Source organism: Peromyscus leucopus, chromosome 4 (assembly GCF_004664715.2).
Source record: "Peromyscus leucopus breed LL Stock chromosome 4, UCI_PerLeu_2.1, whole genome shotgun sequence".
NCBI lineage: Eukaryota > Metazoa > Chordata > Mammalia > Rodentia > Cricetidae > Peromyscus > Peromyscus leucopus.
The window spans coordinates 70,453,131-70,478,089 of record NC_051066.1 but is presented as its reverse complement, the minus strand read 5'-3'; the positions used below and the strand labels follow the sequence as shown (position 1 = coordinate 70,478,089).

The 24,959-nt window shown below is 40.2% G+C and overlaps 1 long non-coding RNA gene across 1 annotated transcript in view; it reads right to left on the bottom strand.

Moving 5' to 3' along the window:
• Positions 1-13,582: 13,582 nt before the first annotated feature.
• The window catches only part of LOC114699738, a 39,852-nt gene continuing 28,475 nt past the window's right edge, over positions 13,583-24,959 (bottom strand). Inside the window, exon 3 of the long non-coding RNA XR_003735576.2 lies at positions 13,583-14,056. This is a non-coding gene — a long non-coding RNA (uncharacterized LOC114699738). The remainder of the gene's footprint in view (positions 14,057-24,959) is intronic.

Here is a 24,959-nt window from a genome sequence, read left to right as displayed (position 1 = left end):
GTGAACAGAAAGAAACATAAGGCTATTTTCATTTTTGAAAATTAAAAAAATAACTATTCCTCCAATCAAGAAACTGAAGGTCAAACCGCCCTGATGAGTTAAGTCCTCTTCCTCAAAACAGCAGGGGCTTCAGAATAATCTGCTGCAGACCTGCAATCATAATTTGCTTATTTTGTAACTTAGTAGTCATTGCAACCCAATGGCCCAATAAAATACATATGCTAATTCACTGGAGCTGAAGGAAGACAAATTATCCTAGGGAGAGGTCTTCCCCTGAGCTTAGTCACTTATAACCCATGGAAAGACCACCAGGGCAGAGAGCCAGTGCATGCTGATGAATGATCCGTCTTGAATGCTTGTGGGGATTCGCTGAAGCGCTGGTTTTGCTGCAGTTTTCAATATAGCTGAGCTGACCACTGAGTTGATATTAGGTAAGCAGGGAGCAGTGAACATAAATGCCAAGGTTGGGTAATGAAGGCAGAAACTGGAAGTTAGTCAAGTATTTTGATCTTCCAATACCTTGTGATCTTGCAATTCCTAGTTTAAAGTCTGAATTTTTGGTCTAAATGAGCTATGGCCACCCCTGGAGCAAAACAACTTTTGGTCTCGATGAGAAATGGATAAATAGCTATAGTCTCCAGGGCCATTAGGAAAGGATCAATACTTGGACCAAACACAATTTGGGAATGGTTCAGGCTTCCTCTGTTATCAATGTAAAAATACATTTCTGTTTATTGGAAATCTCAACAACAACAACAACAAAATACAGTATTTTTCTCAACTTCCCAAAGAAGGGTAGCTGAGACTAAGGAATGAAATTACTTCAGAGGGTGCCTTTCCAACTATGTAAGGAGGCTTGGAGGAACTGCCACAGCTTTTCAAGTGGACTAATGACCCAAGAAAAAATCATTATGCTGATGATTTCAGAGTCAATTTAGCGACTAGAAACTGAGAGACTGAGAGGGAACTTACATTTATTCTGTATTCTTTGCCAGTCACTATGCTTGGCATTTTATGTGCATAATTTCACTTATTGCTCATGAAATAAAAAATAAGATAAGGAAATAATCACCAGCATACAATGACAGAAAAACGAGGATCAAAGAGTACAAGGTGGTCCATGACTTCTGATAGTTTACTTTATGTTTTATGTCTTTTGTTTGGGTGCTGTGAGATTATTTTTAAACATTATAATGTTGAACAAAGAGAGTCAACCTGGATGAGAGAAGTCTGAGCACAGATTTGAGAGGTGGACAAGCAGGAAGGATAAACTGCTGACTTAACTCAATTCTCATACTACATTGGCTAAATTTTTTGATATCACAGGAGCATTTCAAAACCAATGTGACAGTCTCAGCCCACTTGGACGAAGTTCAGGCCTTCAGACTCCACGTGCTTATTCTCTGCTGTTCAATGGCTATCCGTTTATCAGAGAGCATCCCTATATGATGCCAATGTATGACATTATATGCCCCCTAAGTGTTTAAAGAATGCAATCCAATTTGTATACTAATCATTAGTAATAGTCTCCTCTGTGTCATATTTTTTATTCTTTCAGCTGTCTTTTCCACTTATGCCTACTACTGAGCTTTTCAAGGATTTTTGTTCAATTAGTTTAAGGGCACATCTGTCTGAGATTTATTTTTCTAATGAGTGTTTATCAACTTGTGAATTCTACATAAGACTCTGCTAATTTATCCCTTTTGAGGATCTTGCCTTTTTCTTGCTAGACTTTTTTTAATGTGTGTATTTTGAATCCTCTGAGTACTAAATGGATTTATTAAGTAAATTAGACCATATTTAATATTTCCCCAGATTTAGTTAAATGTGACTTTCTAGCTAGTAAGCTCTGTCTCTGCTTCTTTTCTTGGTGCTGTGGTAATATTCCCTGATAGGCAACTTCACAGAGAAAGGGTTTGTTTTAGCTCAAGATTCAAGGGTATGGTCTATCGTGATGGAGAAGTCAAGGTAATGGCAGGTCACATGACATGCACAGTCAGGAACAAACAGCAATGGACACAAGGCACTGCTCAGTCCCCTTTCTTCATTTGTACAGTTCTGGATCCAAATCAAAGAGCAGTATGACTGACCTTCCAACTTTAACATGGGTCAAATTGTTGCTGACAAAATTTGGTCTCAGAGTTTATTTCTCTCTCTTTTAATAATCTACATGTGCACATGTAGCCCACCATATCTGTCATTATCAGGAGCCCAAGCTCCTTCTTCATGTGTCCCTGACATTTGTTAAAATATCACCATCGTGTCTAAGTCTTATGGTAGTGTACCATGAAAACTTCCTTCCTGCAAAAAAAAAAAAAGAAAAGAAAAGAAAAGAAAAAGTTAAAAGGGAGGAAAAGCACACCCTTTCCCTTTAAGAATATGATTGAGATGTGTTTCATCTTTGTCTGTCCTACTAACCAGGACTTAGCCATATGGACACTAAGAAATATCTTTACTTGAGGAATGATGATACCAAGTTGAACTCCAGAGTTCTTTCATTATAATAATTAACTGAGGACAGAGAAGAAACAGGATTCTCTGCCAAGAAAGCAGTTTAGCTAAAAACAAGGGCCTGGAGGCTGAGAGCCTGGCTTAGGTTCTAGATAAACCATCCGTCATCAGATGACCTTGGCAAAGATATTTGATTCACAAAGTTGCTGCTCCCTTACACAGTACCAATTTCGTTAGATTATTGGCAGGATCAAAAATGTTAATACAAGAATATTTCTTAACATAGTTTTGGGCCCCCAGTAAGTACTTAGTAACTTCAAAACTTTGACTAACATCAATAGGGAGTTGAGTTCACATTAGATTCCCCCTTCTCAGAAATACTTCTATGACTCAGGTGTGATTTGAGTGTCCCTCAAAGCCCACTATAATTGGAGACTTGATCTCCAGAGCAGCAATACTGGAAGGTAATATGGACCTTTCAGAGGTGGGACCTAGTAGGAGGTTTGACTTTAGACATCTTGAAGGCAAGGGTAGCTCCTATAAAGGCTCTTGGAGGAGTGAGTGCATTCTATATTTGGGTCTGGAGGTGCAGGAAAAGAGACTGGCTCATACATGTCTTTCCCAACAGACTCTCTAGGCAACCTCACTATCCTCATATGTTGAGTGTTAAGAGAGATGTGCTCAGCCTTACAAGATAAATGATGATTATCACATACATCTCTGAACACTAGCTGCCTTCAAATGAACCTTGGTAAAATGCAGCCCGGGCATGCTGCAATCAAAACCTCCAGGAATATGACACCAATGTTTGAACAAGTTCTCAGACAGTGCTGGTAAGCTACCAGGTGCTGGAGCCATTGTTGAATAACACTAATGTGAACGCTAATGTGAATTTTTAATGCTATTGGTAATATCAGCTATATCTGTCTTTATTGAATACCTAGCCTTGTTGTAAGTTGATTGAAACACATTGTCATCTAATGCTCATAATAACCTTGTAATTGTCTTTATTTTACTGACTAAAAACTTAGAGACAGATAAAAGCCACACTAGACCAAGGATTTGAACGAAGTCTTTCTCAGCACACACAGTAGACTGCACTGTCTGTTTTCATTTCCAGTGATAGATACGTGATGGGTGGATGGGAGCCCATTGGAAGGCACACAGAGCTGCATCATCACTGCCTAAATAAAACCTTAACTGGCTTCCCACCATGTGCCCCACCAGCCCCTTGCTCACTTACAGAAAGATGTAAGACACACTGTTCAAAGTTTAGGTAAACGGCTCACTAAGACCATAGCAATAAAAGACACAGCTTCCCAAATAGGACAAAATAAGTGGTCTGGGTCCAAGGATGTTAAACACCCAAAGTAGTTTGAAGCTGCATTGTACCACAGGCTTGGTACTTTCTGGCCATAAAGTTAATTTTTTGTTTCCTGGAACAGATGCCCAGCTGGGCTTCCAGTTGTGCCAGAATCCTTGGGACAGGGTATGGGGCAGTGATGCAGAGGTGATGTGAAGTCTTACTCAGAAAACTGTGAAGGGCTTCAGAGGTTAGGTCACTACAGCCATGAAGACATATGCCCTCTGAACCCGCCTAGCTCCTTCCCAAAAATAACCTTATGCCCTTGAGGACAATCCCAAGCTCTATGCTGCCTGAGCATTTTAGATGCCAGTGAAAGAGACCACCACTTTATCTATAAGCAGATCTAACATATCCTGCTATTTGTCAGTTTGTGCATTGCTATTCCTCACCAGATAGAAAGAACTAGTAAATCCTAATACCTTGTCTACCAGTGAGCAGTGAATCTGAGTAGGCCATGCCTAGCCAAGAGGCATGGTTTGCAGGATAGATACCTGAGTGATATTGTATTCTCTGCTACTTTCTTGGTGTGTTTGAACCTTGAGATCACCAGATGACTAATCCTGGAGTACCTGCTAGAGAGTCAAGGAGCCCCAACAAATGGCCAGTCAAGCTTCATGTTAAGTGAGCCATCTTAGTTCATCTAGATTAATGGTGAAGACAGACCACAGACATGAGGTGCTATGTAAAGATCAGAAAATAGAAGTGGATCAGAAAAATCTCCCATTTCACACAAAAGACCATAGATGAGCCACATACAGTAATAGCTGTTTTAAGTCTCTTTATTTTAAAATGGCTTGTTATACAAAAAATGCTAAGCAATACAAGAAGGCAAAATGCTCAAAAAAGAATCTTTAGATGCAGACATGCCTGCGTTCAAATCCTGTGCGTGCGTGTGTGTGTGTGTGTGTGTGTGTGTGTGTGTGTGTTGTGTGTGGTGTGTGTGTGTGGTTTCTGATGTGTAGATGTGAGTATGTGGGAATATATGCCCACGTGTGCCAATCCATGAGGATGCCAAAACAGAGCATTAGGTGGCCTCCTCCATTGCTGCCCACCTTATTCCTTGAGACAGGGACTCTCACTAAATTGGAAGCTCACACACAGCTTGCTGACCAGCAAGCTTTTAGGTCCAACCAGTCTCCATCCCCCAATCCTGGGGTTACAGACATACATAGCCATACCCAGCTTTTCACATGGGTGTTGGAGATTTGAACTCAGGTCTCCATGCTGGCAGAGCAAGGGTTCGTGCTCACTGATCATTCTCCCCAGCTCTTGCCAGGTGTGTAGCTCTACAGAGTAAAGCATTTTTCTGACTTGTTTTCTTTATCAATGCAATTAGGAAAATAACCATAGTTGTTGCTTGGCAGTTTCCAAAGAGCCAGTAAGGTCCATGTGAAGAACAGTGCTTGCTATAGGGCAGCTGTTACCTTTATTGTTTACTAGAATGCTTGTGACCTGGAGCTGTGCTGTGTGCTAAAACAGAGCTAGCTTATTTGCTGTGTTCCAGAGACAAAGAAATAAATCTTATAAGGTATTGGCTTGAAAAGGGAATCAATAAATATCTACAGGCATGAATTGCGTTGTGTAGCAAATAACCACTGTCTAAAGACTTCCATGATTGCACATAATTTGTCATGCCTGGAGAACATCACTGGGGTCCCTCTAATTCTCGGGGTTGGAGGAGGCAGAGGGGAAAGAGGACAGGAAGCAGCAAGAAGCAAATAAAATGGGACTTCCTGTAGCCATGGAACAACCTGAGAGATTTCTACAGCTGGAAGTAAAGGCTGAACAGTCACCCAAGGGGGAAAGCAAGCTGGTCATTGTTTTTTTATGAAATAGAAATAAGAACCAAATAGCCCAAGGCTACCTGACTTGATAGAAACAATATAAATTCTTTTATAATTTTTTTTATTTATTTTACATACCAACCACAATTTTCCTTCCCTCCTCTCCTCCCATTCCTTTCCCCCACCCCCTTTCTACTCACCCTTATCTACTCCTCAGAAAGGGTAAGGCCTCCCATGGAAGTCAACAATGCATGGCATATCTAGTTAAAGCAGGACTAAGCTCCTCCCCACCGCCCTGCATCAAGGCTGATTGAAGCATCCCACCATAGGAAGTAGGTTCCATAATTCCAGCTCATGCACCAGGGACAGATCCTGGACCCACTGCTAGGGGCCCCACAAACAGACCAATCTACACAACTGTACTAATTCTTAAATGAGTAGCACCAGTTCAACCAGTTCAACTGGTTGTTGGTTAGCTTATAGACAAATTGAGATATAATAGCAACCAATTCAAATACTGATGATGGTAACCAACTTCTTTCTGAATAGGGATGAGACCTGTCTCATAGTGGGGAATTTATGCCAGGTACTATAAATTTTGTCAAAAATCCATGGCTCAGGAGGTCATAGGCCACAGGGGGGATCCCATTGCTTTTCTAAATGATCATGTTGTCAAATTGTCTTCTGGATGTTTATATTTATGCCCATAGATTAGAGCTGCTATCAAACCCAGCCAGAGAAGCTTCTTTCTGCATTGTGCAGCAGCTAACGCAGAGATTCAGAACTAGTCAAAACGCTAGGAGTAAGTGACCTTGAGTACTCAGTCCTAAGTTGAACATCTATAACACGCTCCTCACTCCGAGGCTCAAGGAATATCTCAGAAGAGCTGGAAATTATGTAAGATCTGGGAGGAGGTAAGGAGTGCTATGGTAGTATTTTGTTGAGTATATTTTCTGTACTGGGCATTCTGCTGTAGTTTTTAAGTATGTTATTTTGAATAACCTATAATGAAGATATGACTCTAATCTTGAAACGTGTCAGCCATTTGTCAATGCCATATAGATAACTGTATCAGCTAAGTTAGGATATAGAGCCCAGCTGATGACCCCTATGAATTTTCTTTATTGTTTATTATTTAAAGTATATGTCAGGGATAGTGCATACCTACAATCTTGGCACTCTAAAAGTGAATGTAAGATTGGGAGTTTGAGGCTAGTCTGGGCTAAAAGATGATGCAAAAAAAACACAATGTGCATTCAAAGTATTGTATGATGGTTGAAACCATATCTCTGGAGTAAAATGCCTAGTAACATGATGTCTTTGAACAATCCGTGTCTAACCTACATGATATGAGTTATATATTAGTTGTATTGTGTGATATAATGTTTTGTGTGTAGAGAATTATTTGGCAGATTAAGGACTTGTATCTCAAAAGAACACTCATGGTGCAGCATCTCCACTCTACTCAAAGGAAGAGTGAAACACAGATAACAGGAAAACTGCTTAAGAATCCACAGCTAGTGAACAGCAAAACTGTGAATCAAACTTGAGTAATTGACACCAGAGTCTCAGAGACAAAAATTCAAGTTATCCCCAGAATTCTTATGATGTGCCTCTCTAACGTATTGGCAACATCAGTTGTACCTCAAAATTCTTGCACTTTAGCAAGTATGCTCCATAGCAGAGCAATGTGAGAGAAGCTATGCCCGGTTGCTGCAGATAGCCCAAACTCCACGAGCAGTGCTCATACCCCAGCCTCTTTTGACTTCAGCACTGGGGTAGGTAGAAGTGCCTTCTACTCCACAACCCCCGTCTGTAAAAAACACTGCTGCTTTGCCATGAAGTCCCTTGAGATGCTCGTTATTCGCTCATCCTTCAGTATCTGCAATGCTTTCCTGATAAAACCAGTATCGATGACAACCTGAGGCTTGTCCTTGAGCAGCAAGAGCAAAGAAGGCCCCGTGTGCACACACACACACACACACACACACACACACACACACACACACACACATGCTTTTAAAAAATTTAAAGCTAAGAAAAACGTTTTGAGGAAACAGGATGTCTAGGCATGCCAGAACCAATCTTGCATATACTCTGACTTTCTATTAATTGCATTGCTCTCATTTAAGCAACATTGTAACATGAATTGTTAGAAGGTCTTATTAATACAAAACAAACCTGGAGGCAGGTATTGGGGTGAACACTGAAAGATAAGAGAAGCAGAACAAGCCACAGCCACCTCACCCTGCCAATTCCTCAGCTGATCCTGTTCCTCAGACTGGAAGCCTCTGAATCCTAATCCAGAATGAATCTCAGCTGAAATGCTGCTCAAAAGTTTAAAAGCTTAACCAGCCTAGTTCCTGTTTTCAATGCCTTATATACCTTTCTGCTTTCTGCCATCACTCCCTGGGATTAAAGGATCACTTTCTGGGATTAAAGGTGTGAGTCACCATGCTTGGCTGTATCCTTGAACACACAGAGATCCAGGTAGATCTCTGCCTCTGGAATGCTAGGATTAAAGGCATGAGTGCCACCATTTTCTAGCCTCTGTATCTAGAGGCTCTTCTGTTCTCTGACCCCAGATAAGTTTATTAGGGTGCACAATACATTGGGGAACACAATATCACCACACTTGTATATATGGAATTTGTTGCTAGGCTAGACCTTAAATATTTACAGCACACACACACACACACACACACACACACACACACACACACACACACACATTCATGGAGTGATGGATATATTGATTTTGTAATGTATACATATCAAAACTATCAAACTGTTGAATTGGGACTGTAGCTTAATGTAAGAGTACCTGGTTTGTAGGAAGCTCTGGACTAGACTCTCAAAACTGAAAAATAGTTAACATTATATGCTTTAAATTTTTATAATTTAAATTTATGTTTGTTAATAAAATCTCTGTAAAACTGGTGATTAAAAAAGACTTTTCACATTGCACTGGTTTGTATGTTGTATTTCTTGGTTGTGGAAGATTCCTTTATACTGTGTGAAGATATGTCACTGTGATGGTTTAATAAAAGGCTAAATGGCCAATAGCTAGTCAGAATTTTCAGGGCAGAGAGAAAGGTGGGAAGAAAAAGGCAAAGTCACTAGCCAGATGCCATAACTACATTTCCCAAAATGCTCTGGTTGAATAGTCTTGGGTAAGGATGCTTTGGACAAAGAAATTTGGGTGAAGTTTGGAAAGCCAAAGCAGCAGGAATTGCTGAAGCTCTGGGAGTTAATGTAAAGTGCCAGACACTGAAGCCCAGACATGTGGTCACTGCTCTGCCAGCATCCATGTTTGTTGTTAGCTGGGCTCATTTCTTCAGCTTTGATTCACAGGCATATTTCAGCCCTTCTATAGCTCATCCACACCTCCAAGGTACATAGTTCACCCACACCTCCTTGGTGCATGTGGCTCAAAGAAAGTTGAAATTCTAGTTTGCCCCACACTTTACAAATATTTCTTTGCAACTATAGATGACTCACCATCTACAACAGAGGCAGCAGTCTCCAAGAAGCTGCTTCTCTGACTCCCACACTGTGTAAAGTTACTCTCAGTAACTGATTGCATATGGCCCATGGAGGCTTTGATAAGATGTGCCCAGCAGTGAATGCTCATAGGAGGGCATGAAATATCAGCATAATTTAAGGGCAGTGTTGTGGATCCAATGTGGAATGTCCCCCATGTGTTTGAATATTTGTTTCCCAGCTGTGACACTGTTTGTGGGAGGTTGTATAACTTTGGAGACATGGGGCCTTACTGGCAGAAGGAGGTCACAGGGGCAGGCTTCGGAAGGTTATACTCACTTCTGATTCTAGCAGCATCCTCTGCTTCCTGATGTGCAGTCATGGTGTAAACAAGTCTTCAATACAAATCCCTGCCACTATGCCATCCATTCCATGGCAGACTGAAATCCCTCTGCAATCATGAGCAAAAAAAAAAAAATCTCTTTCCTTCTTAAAGTTTCTTTTGTTAGTCCTTTTGTCACAGTGGCAAGAAACATAATTAATACAGAAATTGATACCATAAGTAGGACTATTGCTATAGTTAAAACTAGCCAAGAGGTTCTTAGGCCTTTGTAATAAATTGCAGGAGGAATGTGGAAGAGTTTAGAGATGCAGGGTATGGAAGCCCTAGTATGCTGTCAGCAGACTTGATGAGCTATTAAAGCAGAAGTTCGGAATTCCAGAGTGATGATGAAACTGCTGACAGTGATGGCTGTGCTCGTGAGGTTTCATGCAGATACGAGGACTTTATATTAGAGGTTGGACTGGATGTCATTCATGTAACATTCCGGCAAAAAACAAAAATCTAGCTATGCCTTGTTGGTGTCTTGAAAAAGTGAGGGAGGCTGAATTCAAAAGTAGTGACTTTGGTGGAGGAAATCTCAATAGGGCATGGCATTCAGGCAGTGGTGTAGTCACTGTTAAATGCTCAGAACAATTAGAGAGAACACTGTACACTGGATGGGTCAGAGAGACCATGCCTTATCAAAGGCTCCAGGGTATAAAATACAAAAGTATATGAAAGACTTTTTTAAAAGACATAAAATAGTATAGTTGAATTGGTCCCTCCTGCAAAGGGACAACTTAATCTAGGGCCATTCTTTCCAAGGTTCAGATGTATAGGTAGTTAGATGTCCCAGTAGCCATTGTCCAAAGGGGCACAACTACATCTGTTTTATAAGAATATAAAATGTTTTATAAGAATATAGAATTATGATTTTATAATGTAAGGTTTTTTTAAGAAAAAATGTTAATTCATTTTACATACCAAAGATTCCCCCTCTTCTCTCCTCCTGCCCCTCCAGCTTCACCCTCCCAACCCATCCACCTCCCACCCCATTCCCTCCTACAAGAAGGTAAGGCCTCCCATGGGAAGGTACATTTAGTAGAGGCATATCTAAGCTTCTCTGTCTGCCTCAATGCTGTGCGAGGTATCCCATCATAGAAGTGAGCTCCAAAAGGCCAGCTCATGTATTAGGGATGGACTCTGATCCTACACCAGGGAGCCCCTTAAGCAGATCAAGCTACACAACTGTCTCACTATACAGAGGGCCTAGTCCAGTCCCATGCAGGCTCCACAGCTGCTGATCTAAATTTCATGAGTTTCCACTAGTTTGGTTTGGTTGTCTCTGTAAGTTTCCCCATCATGATCTTGATGTCCCTTGCTCATAGATTCACTCTTCTCTTTCCTTGACTGGACTCCTGGAGCTTGGCCTGGTGTTGGCTGTGGATCGATCTCTGCATCTGCTTCCATCAGTTACTGGAGAAAGGCTCTATGATGACAGTTAGGGTATTCACCAATCTGATTACTGGGGTAAGTCAGTTCAGGCATCCTCTCCACTATTGCTAGTAATCTGAGCTGGGGTCATCCTTGTGGATTCCTGGGAACTTCCCTAGCACCTGGTTTCTCTCTATCCCTGTGATGTCTCCCTCTATCATGGTATCTCTTTCATTGCTCTCCCACTCCATCTCTGTTCCAGCTCTACCATCATGTTCTCTTATGTTCTCATCCCCCATCCCCTACCCTCCATTGCCCACCCCTCATCCCCAGTTCATTCATCTGTTTCCCCTTCCCAGAGTGATCCATTTGTCCCTTAGAGTCCTCCTTGTTAGCTAGCATCTCTAGAGCTGTAGGTTATAGTCTGGTTATCCTTTGCTTTACATCTAGTATCCACTTATGAAAGAGTGCATACCATTTTTGTCCTTCTGAGTCTGGGTTACATCACTCAGGATGATATTTTCTAGTTTCAGCCATTTGCTTGCAAATTTCATGATGTCAATGTAAGGTTTTATAAGAATATAGAATATAAGAATAATGGGGTCATCGAAACTTTTGCCAATGATCAAAAAAAAAAGCCTATGAGGGTAGATGATGTTTAACAGAGTAGCACTCCCTGCATGGAACTCCTGCATGAGCAGTGCGTGAACCTGTGGAGGAGCAGCCTATGTGAAAAATACAGATATTTGTGTGTTTGAGATAGCAGGAACATGAAAAACCTACCAAGGAAAGTTGCAGGCACTGAACAGAAACAGCTGAAGAGAGACACTACACGTGTTTGGCAGGGTCAAGCCCATCAGAGCTCAGATGCTACCATCACCCACCATGAATGATGGGCAAGGAGCTACAGGGCCTATCGTGTCTCTAGTGTCTGTATGTGCGGCGTTCTTGCTTGGTTCCACTCGTTGCTTGCTATGCCCCAGTCTTCCCTTTTAGAATGGAAAGGTTTATGCTGTGCCATTGTATATTGATAATATAAAGCTTTCTAAAGATTTATTTATATTCATGTGTATTTGTAAGAGAAATAGTATGCCACATGTGTTTGGGTGCCGGTGGAGTCCAGAGAGGGTATGGATCCCCTAGAACTGGATTTACAAGCAGCTCTGAGCCACTTGATACAAATAAGGAGAATTCATCAAGAGCAGTAAGCATTATTAACCACTGAACCATCTTTCCAGCTCTTATAACTTTTTTAAATAAAGTACTTCTGTTAATTTGTTGAGAATTTTATACAGTGCAACTTAATGGTATTCACACTCTACTACTCTGCCAACTTGTCCCAAATCCACCCTTCATCTCCCCATCCCTTCTTCTTTCAATAAGCAATTAGTTCAATTTGTGCTGGCCAAATGAAGTATGCAACAGGGGTTCACAACCATGAGATTCCTCTGAATCTCAGAAAGACCTCAAAGTTTTGAACAGTGTTGATACTGAGAAGGAATTATAGGAGGAAGAACAAGAGGTTAATGAGGAATGAATATGATCACAGAGCACTATATACATTTAGGAAATGGCATAATGAAATCTATCATTTTATATAATTAATCTATGCCAATGAAAGGATGGACGTGTAAAAAAAATAACTATGAGAGCCTTAAAACTGAACTAAATGCATTTTGTGTTATGTCTATGAGCAACTAGGAAACAGAGTGAAATGTTATGGTTTGAATATGAAACGTTCTCTGCAGACTTGACTGTTAGAACATTTGGCCCCCAGTTGGGACATAGGATGTAGCTGGTAGAGGTAAGTCACTAGGGGAGGGGCATTTGAGTTATTCATACTTTTTCTGCCCTTGGTGTTCAGTCCCAATGTGCACAATACCCACATCATTCTCCACTATCACAATGCGACTCCCATGCCTTCCCTGCCATGATGGACTGAAATCCCTCTGAAACCATGACATAAACCTTTCCTCCTATGTGTTGCTTCTGCCAGCTGTCTCCGTGGCAACAGGAAAAGAAACTAATAAAGCAGGGTGTGATGATGGCACACAACTGAATCCAGCGCTTTAGCTGCAGAGGCAAGTGAATCTCTGTGAGTTCGAGGCTGGGCTTGTCTATAGGATGGTTTCCAGACCTTCTAGGTCTAGTGAAAATCTACTCCCCCAAAAAAGGAACTAATGCAGACAAGCAGTGTTTAATACTGCTTCTTGATCTGGGGTGAGTTCTACCTTAGACATGTGGCTTTGTTTTCCCAAGACCCAGTTTCCTCAGCAGCCAAAAATGATGATAACAATATAATGTGTTTCCTGAAGTTGGGAAAATGGTTATGAGATCAAAAATGCAAGCAGAGTGCTTTAAAGGGAAAGCATTATGGAGAAAAACCTTCATTTCCCACATTGATCCTTGGGTTTAGCATTTTTAAATATTGTATCATTAGATAACAATGCCACCCTCCTTCAAGCTATGTTTTTCAGCAAATTTTCACCTAGCATCTGTTTTATGGTACTTATCAGTTCGTTTCATTTCATCTGGCATCTGTTTTGTGTTTTTACTAACTAGTTCAGAACAGAACCATGAGAGAAAAACATTGCTCATCAGATAGTTAAAGCCCTTCTTCACACTAACTGTTAAGACTTAGTAAAAAAAAAATTAAATTAAAAAAAACTATCATTTTTGCTTTGTAAGAATTTAGTATAATCCTTTTCATCAGCATTACTTCATACCCCAATAAAGCTATGGTACTGGCAAGAGTATATTACTATTATAAAATATCTGACATAATTAACCTATAAGAGAAAAATATTTATTTGGCTCATGGTTTTGGAAACTCCTGTTTAAAACTGGGAGAATCCATTGCTCTAGACCCCTGGAGGGTGTTCAGGAAGGCAATTGTGGAGGGTATGCTGTGGAGCAAGCTGCCCATGTCAGGATCCAGAAAGCAAAGGCACACATAGGTACTAGGGTTCCACTACCAATGTCCAATTCAATGACATGCCACAGTGACCTAAAGACCACCCGAAAGGCTCCAATCTTAAATATCAACAGCCTCACCCTATGATCCAAGTCTTCAGCACATGGATCTTTATAAGACATTCAGCATCCAAAGTACTAGACACAGACAGCATTAAATAGTTGCACGAGAACTCAGAGGATCGTTTCGTTTCTGTCTTGACTCAGTGGTCCCCTCCATTCTTTGAACCATTGTTTCAATGTCTGCAAAGAAAGATTGTACAGTAATTCCTTCCAACTCCAATAGACCATAAACCTCTTACTATTTTCACTTTTGTCTATGAGGCAAAAAGGAAGTTTCAAGGGTTAGCGTAGATGAATTTGGTGGTTTCTAAGGACTGATCCTGGACCACAGGCAGCAGCACCTGAAAGAAGACATTGAGACTATCAAATCCCATTCAGGATCTACAGAATCAAAGAGCCGTGGGGGGGGTAGGGACCTAGAAATCTGTGTTTTTACAGTATCCATATGATCCTGGCGTGTGCTTGAGTTTGAGAATCACCAAAAAGACATTAAGTGAGTGGCCTGAATGCCTTTCCCGTCAGACTACGAGTCTTCAGAGAAGGGATACATGCAAAGCAAATGCAATAAGACAAAGCAAGTCCAAGAGAGTGAGTCTAAATCCCATTCTGAAGATGACATGTTCTGAGGTTGAGCATCTGTAATCTCTGGTGCTAGGCTGCAGTAAATTTCACACTGTGCCCTCACTGATAGTCATCAGGGCTCACCCAGTACTGCACCCTTAGCTAGAACCATTATCAGATGCCAGCTGGGGAGTTTGGAACTTAATACAGGCACAGAAGAGGTAGGATGCTGGCTATTCACATTCACCTTCTGTTTTCAGTTCTGTGATTTCTTTTAAAATGTAACATATCTGTCCAAACATGCATAAACACAAAAGTATATTAGTTCTGTTCTTTCCTCTACCTGTTTTTACTACTTCTGACTCCTCTCTGTCCTCTCACTTAGAATGTGTGAGTGAATAGGCTAGTAGTCCAATTTTTTTCATGTTTAGTGTTTATATAACCACATACCAATGCATAGACTATCAAAGGCAAATCTTGCTTTACTCCAATTTCTTGTGAATTCTTCCACATTAAGAGATGTAAGTAGGTAGTTTTTTGTTAATGCCATTCTGGTATTTTCTTTGATGTGTACTAATTAATCTTCTCTCTCTCAAAAAGAATGTATTTTATCCATGCTTCTCAAAAGCTAATTAGCAACCTATCGTGTGGACCTACAATCATATATGAATCCAGTCCCCAAATAAATGAACATTCACTTGGTTTTGAAATTTTTACCACCTAGAGGGTAGCGATAGATAATATTTTCATATGTTATTGCAGGGTGGAAATTTCAGTGGCTAAATATAGATTTCCTACTATGAAATCTTAGACTCAAAGGCTGTCTGTGTTTTTAATTTAACATTGCCACATGACTCTTTAAAAGATCATAATGTTTACCATACCAATGCATTGCATGAGAATACCGGTCCTTCACATATCAACAATAATGTTATCCTTCCAGTTATCTAACCATTGAGAAGCACAGCCGATTGCTGTTTTCATGACTTCACTGGGTGCTATTGGGTTTGACTTTTTCATGTGCTGGTTGGACATTTGGACTTGAATTCTGGACCAGATAGTCCTGCTTTTTTTCTGGTTTTGATTTTGCATCTTTTGTACTATTTTATGCATTTTAAAGCTCTCAGTTTATTAAAATAGGAATCTCTCATCAGCATTACAGTTATGTTCTGTAATGTTGCCATTTGTCTATTGACAAACTGTTCATAGAACTTTATATTATTTACTCTGCTTATTTACATGTGGTCAAAGGCTTAACAGAGCCAACTCTAAGGTGAACCTACAGCTGCCTAAACTTAGGGAAATTTGACTTACTTTTGTGTTTATAAGCACTTCCTAGTGTTTGTACTTTTGTTGGGGGTCTTTTTCCTTTGCTTTTTGATTGATTATCAATAAAATGGAGAATAGCTGATTGTATTACAGACTTATTTCAAGATTCGGTTAACTTTCTTACCAATGGTTTTGCCATAGTCGGTCACCTTAATGAGGAAAACATTATCCAGTGAGACTCTAAGATGGTATTCCTTTATTTTACTATTTTTAAAAAGTACTTAATATTCTTGTTTTACTGCCTTCACTACACTGAAACTACTCAATATTCTAAGACAATATTGAACAATAACAATGACAAACAACAATCTTCCTATTTTTAATAGAAATGTTAGTGGTGCTTATCACATTCTTTTTCAATATATTAATAAAAAGATTTTTTTTCTAGTAGGTTTTCTCCTGTTGAATAACTTTTGGGTCCCCGGGAGGAAACCATCTCTGATGGCTGTGTTTATTTTTATAACTATGTCACTCTTCTAATTGCTAATATTTTATTCAGAACGTTTGCATTGCCTTTCAAAGTAGTGTTGGTTTCAAACTGCTTTTATGAGGTTGTGGTATTAAAATTCTTCTGTGATGGACATGATATGGCCATGACACTCATGAACTCACAAGAGCTGTGGTTGTCTGCATCCACGTAAGACCCATACAAAACTGAACCAGTGGACATTTTGTCATCGAGGGAGGAGGGGTTCATGGCCTCCCCCAACTCCATGTTGTTAGGCTAGCAGAAGACGGAGTCACATAAGACACCAAGATGAACAACCTGTGTGGAAACCAGCCCCTTTGAGGAAATAGAAACTGAATGTTCTGTACTTCTCAGAAGTCATCTGACCCTTATTTCAGCAAAGCAGCTTAACCACAACATTTTGATATCTTAACAACCAGAAGTTCTCTCATAAAGAAGATTTGCTTACAACATTTCCTTTACCCTTAGTACCACCCTCCTGCCCAACTAAAACCACCCTATAAAATCTGAAACTCCCTTTTTGGTGGGTTGTTCTCCCTTCTCTTGGAAACGGCCCAGCAGTTCATGCCTAAAATAAAGCTTTGTCCTTCGGCCTCAGCACGGCTCTGGTGATCTCATTCTTCCATTAAGCTTCACACACTTAGGGAGCAAATGGGTGTGGAGGACTGCTGGAGGGAAGAAAGTAACTGTCTTCAGTGATGGGGCTACGTGTGGTGCTATTTTGTTTGTGCACTAACAAGTAAAGCTTGCCTGGAAATCAGAGTGAAGAGCTAGCCACCAGAGGCCAGGCAGTGGTGGCACACACCTTTAATCCCAGCACTTGGGATCTCATGCCTTTGATCCCAGTACTTGGGAGGCACACACCTTTAATACCAGCACTTGGGAGGAAGAAACAGGAAGTTATATGGCTGGGGAGATAAAGGAAGTGGTAAGGTGGGGGTAGACACAGGAGGGTCCTTTGGGTCTTCGGATCAGTAGAGGTAAGAAGTGGCTGTGTCTTGCTCCTTTACCTCTCTGATCTTTCAGCATTTACCCCTATATCTGACTCTGGGTTTTTATTATCAAGATCAATTAGGACTCACACTATAGCTACCGATGAGTTACCCTCACTCAGGTGGATAGTATCACACCTATGCCCTTGGGAGGAGCCCTGAGAAACCCAGTGGGTCACAAAGAAAAAAATCCTCCCTAAAAAAATATCATTCTTTCTTGTGAGTATTAATTACCCTCAACAATGACCATATTTCCCCATATATCATGAATTTCCAGCTCTTGCTCTAGACTTTCAAAATATCCCCATAATTCTAAATCCCCAGATTTAAAATACAATACTATCCTTTTATCCTTTTTAATGCCTGTGACCATGTTACTTTTGCTGATTTCTAATTTGAGAAGCTTTTTTTTTGTCTCATTTGGTTTTTCTTTTGACAGACCTGGTAGGGATTTAGGTGGTTCTTCTTAAATTAACATTTTAGGTGGTACATTTTTAATATGTTTTACCTGAAATAAAATTACACCAGTTTCCCTCTTCTTTTCCCCCCTCCAGGCACTCCCAGCTGCCTCCTCTAGAACCTTCCATGCCACACTCTCAAGCTGATAGTCTCTTTTACTTTGATTATTATTGTACACATATCCATCTATATGTATACACACAAATATATGTATAAGTACAACCCACTGAGTCCATTTATCTGGTTTGTGTGTATATTATTTCAAGGCTGACCTGTCTAAATTGGACAACCAATAAAGGGGCTCTTCCCTGGGAGAGACAAATTCTCCTTCACTCAGCAGCCATGGGTTTCCTACAGTTCTTTGTCTCAGGGTGGGACTCTGTGAAATTTCCCACCTTCTACATTAACATGTCCATTGATATTGCCATTGTTCCAGTCATGTTTGTGGAGCTATTTCCAGGAGAGACTGAAGAAATTTCTTTAAAATGTATCCTATATCTTTTTTGTTTTATAAATAATCTCAACTTTTTAATTATTTCCTTTCCCTATGTCCTCTGATTCACCTCACTGGTTTTTCAGCATATAGTTCAGTATACAGTATATATTCAGATGAAGGTAACTAAGGCTAAAATTTTTCCTCCAAATGTAACATGCACTTATCTCTATTATGTGATAAATTTTGTGTGCCATCCCAACAACTCTAGTACCTGTGGATGTTGTCTTCTTTAGAAATGGTGTCTTCTCAGATATAATAAAGATGAAGTCATGCTGAATGAGTGTTCTAGTTAAGTTTATGTTACTGTAATAAAATACCATTACCAAAAGCAACTTGGGGAGGAAAGGATTTATCTGGCTTCTACGTCCTTATGATAGTTCACTGAAAGGGCCAAGCAAAACCATAGCATGTTCCTAATATCCAGTTAAAAACTAGGCCTCAGTCCCACCTTCCTAAAACTAGACAAGCCATTTCTGAGGAAGTACGAACAAAGGGCAATCAATCAACAATACCGCTGACTCCAGGGACAAGGGGAACTGCATGTACTAAGCCTGAGCCAGGCCCCTGCAACATCTCAAGGCAATGACCAATAGGGACAGATCCTGGGACTTGCCCAAACATGTCCAAAGATGGAAGAGTTGTAGCTCTGGCCTGCCCCTGCTAGCCCTAGCCCATCAGAGATGTACTAATGTAACCTCTGCTTGCTTGTCCAATCATAGATAGGATGACTTAACTGCTTCTAGAATTCTTTTAGCTGTGTATAAAAGGAGTCTACAAGTTTCTCTCAAGGTTGCCATTTTGCCTTTGTGCTGGATGTATAGCCCCAGCATGATGGAACCTTTACTCTTGAGATAATAAGTGCTCTTAATGATTGCATATGTGGATGGTGATCTTTTGTAGAATGACTCCAGGACCCTAACATCCATAATTGAGAGAAGCCAACTCAAGAACTGAAGCAGGGCAGGCACCTGGAGGTAGGAACTGAAAGAGATACCATGGGGAGTTTTGCTTACTGGTCTGATTCTTCTGTCTTACCTGGTTTGCTTTCTTTTCACACTCCTGAGGCACCTGTCCAGGGATGACACCACCCACAATGGGCTGAGCCTTCCACACTGTTTGAATATTAAATGGTCTCTTAATTTAAAAAAAAAAAAGCTGAAGGGTGAAAGCTGAAAGATCAGAGAAGTACAATAGCCAGCCACTAGTTCTTTTCTCTACAAAATTCTCAGCCTAAAAAGAGTGAGTTCCTGTTTCCTCATTCCTTATATACCTTTCTCTGCCCTGATGGGTGATGTCATTCTGTATGCTGTGAATGTGTGTTGCTCTGATTGGTTGATAAATAAAATGCTGATTGGCCAGTAGCCAAGCAGGAAGTATAGGTGGGATAAGCAGACAAGGAGAATTCTGGGAGAAGGAAGGGCTGAGTCAGGAGATGCCAGCCCACTGTCCAGGGAGCAGCATGTAATGACACACAGGTAAAGCCACAAAACACATGGCAACATACAGATTAACAGAAATGGGCTGAGTTTAAGTGTAAGAGCTAGTCAGTAGTAAGCCTGAGCTAATGGCCAAACAGTTTTAATTAATATTAAGTCTCTATGTAATTATTTTATAAAAGGCTATGGGACTGTAGTTGAGAGATTTGTCCCAACCGTGGGCCAGGTGGGACACAGAAAAACTTCTACTACACTGCCCTGCCATATTACTTCCTGGGATTAAAGGCACATGTGCTTCCCAAGCAAAGGCATAGGATCTCAAATGCTGACATTAAAGGTGTGTGCCACCACTGCCTGATCTCTATGTCTAATCTAGTGGCTGGCTTTGTCCTCTGATCCTCAGGCAAGTTTATTAGGATACACAATATATCACCACACTTCCATATCAATCATCAATCAAGAAAACTTCCCATTGCCTTAGATAAAGGTAAATTTGATAGGCATTTTCTGAATTAAGATTCCCTCTTCTTGCCAGGCAGTGGTGGCACACGCCTTTAATCCCATCACTCAGGAAGCAGAGCCAGGTGGATCTCTGTCAGTTCGAGGCCAGCCTGGTCTAGAGAGTGAGATCCAAGACAGGCACCAAAAACTACACAGAGAAACCCTGTCTCAAAAAAAAAAAAAAAAAAAAAAGATTCTCTCTTCTCAAATGCCCCTAGCTTGTGTTAATGTGGCCAAAAAAAATTATATTAAGCTAGGCCTTCACCAGTATGTTATGTGTTCTTTCTTTTTTTTGTTTTGTTTTGTTTTTGTTTTTTCCAGACAGGGTTTCTCTGTGTAGCTTTGCGCCTTTCCTGGAACTCACTTGGTAGCCCAGGCTGGCCTCGAACTCACAGAGATCCGCCTGCCTCTGCCTCCCGAGTGCTGGGATTAAAGGCGTGCGCCACCACCGCCCGGCCGTGTTCTTTCTTTTAAGTGAAGAGAAACAAACAGGTATTGAAGAAAGATGGATGTGTAAAGAACACAGAGACTGAAATGATGCTGCCACAATTTAAGGAATGCTGGTGCTACCAGAAGAGAAAAGGAAGCATCCTTCCTCAGATGTTTAGAGGAAGCCTGGCTCTGCTACCATTCTCCACACTGGAGTTGGACTCTCCAGAATTCTAGAATTGAGAGAAGAAAGCTTTTGTCTTAAGCCCCACAGTTTGTGATACTTTGTTATGTTAGTGCTGGGAAGTTAATCTACCAGCTCAGAATGAGATATTAAATCCTATCATTTAGGAAGCTGAGGTTGGAGTTACTATGAGTTTAGGGTCACCCTGGGACTTATAGTGAGTTCTAAACCACCTAGACTATGAACTGAGACCATATCTCAAGAAATATGAATATCTCATATCCATAGTCAGATGGCCATGATTAAATTTGGTGATTCACACACACAGCAAAAAGGCATGAAAATTTAGAGGGAAGAGAAATTGACATAGTGGCAGAAAAATAACAGGGGGGAATGAGGGTAAAAAAAATTATGCATTATATACATGTATAAAATTGTGAGGAAAAATTTAATGAATTTTTAAAGTTCTGCATTTAAGATGCATGGAAAAAATAAGATCCTAACAATAGCAGGCTTTTTAAAACCATTGTTACCGATTCCTGTAAGCCCAAACTCAATAGTTTGCTTCTGTGTGCTTTCTTCCTATGTGTGAATATACAGTAGTCACAACACCCAACGACTCTTGTTCATATGATGCAATAATAAAAACACTTTTATTTGTGTCCAATAAAATAAATATCTGATCTCCTTTGCACTGCCTTTTAGTTGTACTGCAATTATTCTTTTTTGTTTATGTAATAGCCATCTAAGACTATGCTTAGTAATAATATAAGAAATTAGGAAAATACCTTTAGTCCCAACACTCAGGAGGTAGAGGCACTTGGATCCCTGTGAGTTTGAAGGCAGCTTGATCTATATAGCCAGTTCTATGACATTCAGAACATAGTGAGACCCTGTCTCAAAAAAAGGAATCCCATAGAAGAGGGGAAGGAGAGATTGTAGGAACCAGAGAGGTCGAGGATACCACAAGAACACAGTCAACAGGATCAACTAAGTGGGGCTCATAGGGGCTCACAGAAACTGAAGCGGCAAACACAGACCCTGTATGAGTTTTAGCTAGGTCCTCCGCATGCACCTTCTGGTTGTACAGTTGGGTGTTCTTGTGGGACTCCTAACAGTGGGAGTGGGGAGTGTCTCTGACTCTTTCATCTGCTCTTGGGACCCTTTTCTTCATACTGGGTTGCCTTGCCAAGCTTTGATCTGAGTGTTTTGCCTAGTCATATTCTAATTTGTTATGCCATGCTCAGTTGATATCCCTTGCAGACCTGCTCTCTTTTTTTTTTTTTCAGAAAAAAAACAGAGGAGTAGATCTGAAAGAGAGGGGAGGTGGAAGGGGTAGAGGTGGGGGGAGGGGAGAAACTGGGAGGTGTAGAGGGAGGGGAAACTGCAGTCAGGGTATAATGTATGAGAGAAGAAGAAAATTTTTAAAAAGAAATTAGTAAGTAATTAAAGATTATTTTTGGTTTTGGGGTATTAAATAATGGTTAAGAAGGTAAAAATAAGACCTCTGCATATCTTTGGTTTATAACTTTTTTCTTTGTGTCTTAATTTATTATCAATTTTTGCAAACATTCCACAAATATATTGCATACATCATTAGACATGTGTATTATTCACGTGTATAAATTGGGCATCAATAAATGGCTATGTTCCTGAGTAGCCTTGATTGAACACACCTGTGATTTCTGAAAGACAAGTTCTGAGTTATTCCAATATTGCTTCATTTCACAAATGTCCCCGGCATGTGTTAGCATTTCTTTATTGTATTGTTAGGGCTCTGGCTTGATGCCTTATAAATCACAAATTTTCCTCATGGCACAGAGCTTCTGTCAGGCTCACATCAGGTTCCACTGGTCTGTCCTCCAAAGCTTCTATATGTTCCTGTTTTGCATTGTTTTACACTGTTTTCACAGTTGGAGGGAAATGTCTTTCACTCCGTCTTCTGAGCCAGTAGTTTTGTCTCCCTTTACCTGTGGACAGAGGACCCACTTTCCCTTCTAACTGTGCTGTCCTCCAATTTCTTTGAGTGTACTTCTTACTCTTCTGTCCCAGTTAGCTAGCTCCTTCATAGACACATTGTAATTGTGCCCTATGCTCTGTCTGACCTTGCCATCTCTCATGTTGACATACTGATTTAAGAATTCTGTTGTTTTTGTTGTTGTTTTATATAATTGGGACTCAGATGTTATTAGAATAAACACACCAAGTAGAATTCCATTACAGGAAAGGACAAAGTAATCCTCTGTAGGAAGCATCCCTGCTCTTCAAGTGATAACCAAACTTATATTTTTAGCTATTCCTTGACATCTCAGTTGTCATGGAGACCCAGAAAACACACACACACACACACACACACACACACACACACACACACACACACGGATGGGGGGATGGGGAGAGAGAAAGAGATGGGGAGGGGAAGTTAGTTCTTTCCAGAGTTCACAAATCCCTCTGGACCAAATTCTTCCCAGTATCCCAATTTTACAATCTCTGCCTCAGGTATCTCTTTCACTGATATGCAGACCTTCATCCAGCCCCCAACACACAAGGCTTTGTACCATTTCTCTCTAGTGAGACCTCACAAGACAAAGCCTTGTTTCTGTTTACCAACCTGCTGGCCCCAAGTAATATTCCCAAAAATGAGGGTAGATGTTTTAGAGTTGATTGGTTCTGAATTGGTCCTGAAGGTCCTGAAAGGACCTTCATACTGCCATCTTCCCAGACTCCTACCCTAACAACAGCATCTTGTCAAAACTTGCATCCTAGTAAGCCTATTTCCTCCACTCAAGAGAGCAAGTTCTTCTAAAATGTATGAGCTTTGGAGTCAGACGTCTTTGATCAGATCTTCCCCTTATAATTTCACCTTTGTGTATGATATGTAATCAGCTATTTCTCTGAGCCTGGGTTATTCATTTATGAAATGATATTAATTGTGGAAAGCAATTGTATATTTATATTTAATTGTAATTCAACTGTATATATTATATTTAAATTGAAATTGTATATTTAAAGACATTTTCACAGTGTGCAGGACCTTTAGTTTTGGACAACCATTAGTCATTTTCCTCTGTAATTTGATTTTCAAGAAGTGAAGGTTGACCAGTTGGCTGCCTTCTTGCTTTACAATTTCATCAACTGTCTATTTCAATCACCATTGCTTACAACTGTTCTTACTCAATCCATCATCTTGAAGTATCTAGGTTAACAGTCAATATTTTAGGCCTCTTTGGGCCTCAGTGCCTACCTGCAGGGTGCCACTATGCATTATAAACCATCAAAACCACATGTTACAATTAGGGAAGTTTCATCACTGACCTCAGTGAAATGAAAAAGCCAAAATGGACAGGAGTGGGCAGAAATCAGCTCCGACAACAAAGCTAAAGGCATTAAGAACATAATTACCCTTTTAAAGGTTATCACGTAATTGAATCTCTAATTTTAGTTGAATGTAGATTAATTCACTCTGCTAAGGTCTCCAAGAAAAAGTGTTATCCCCAGAGCTCTACAGGAGAGGCCAAAAGAATTTTTAATTGCAACAAATTACATGAAGAGATTCTACCTTATGAAAGGGGGGAATTTATGGCATAATTTTTATGTTATTAAAGTAAAAGACATTAAAGGCCTCTTAATAAAGGCCCTAAAATCCATGCTTTGAAGAATGATGCCAATGTCCACATTTTTAGACTCTCCATTCTATGGATGTGTTAAGATCATTTATGTGTTAATCAACTTGATTATGGCAATCATCTCACAGTGTTGTAAAACATCCTATTATACACCATAAATTAGTATTTTTTTATTTATAAGCTGTGCCTTAACAAAGCTGAAGAAGAGAGGCAGGTAATATTGATACACAGGAATGTGTTACATTAGATTTAGAGGACTAAATGGACTAAAAACAGCTAGCCTCAAAAGGCTCCATATGAAAGTGACTCCATATGAAACCACTTGAAATCATGAATTCATAGAGTGCTGTACAAGATCGTTGCCAGAGGATAAGCACTGGGTGGAGTTTGGAGGAAAGTGGGTGAGGCTGTGGAAGGGCAGCAGAAAGCCTCCTTGTAGTGACAAAATGTCCGTATCCTGTTAATGATATTATCATATTATCTTAATTTCCTATGATTGCATTGTCTTATTAATTTACTATTGTCTGTTGCCATTAGGTAAGACTGGATATAAGAATCGCAGGACTTCTAAGACTTCTCTGTATTTTTTTCTTTACAATTA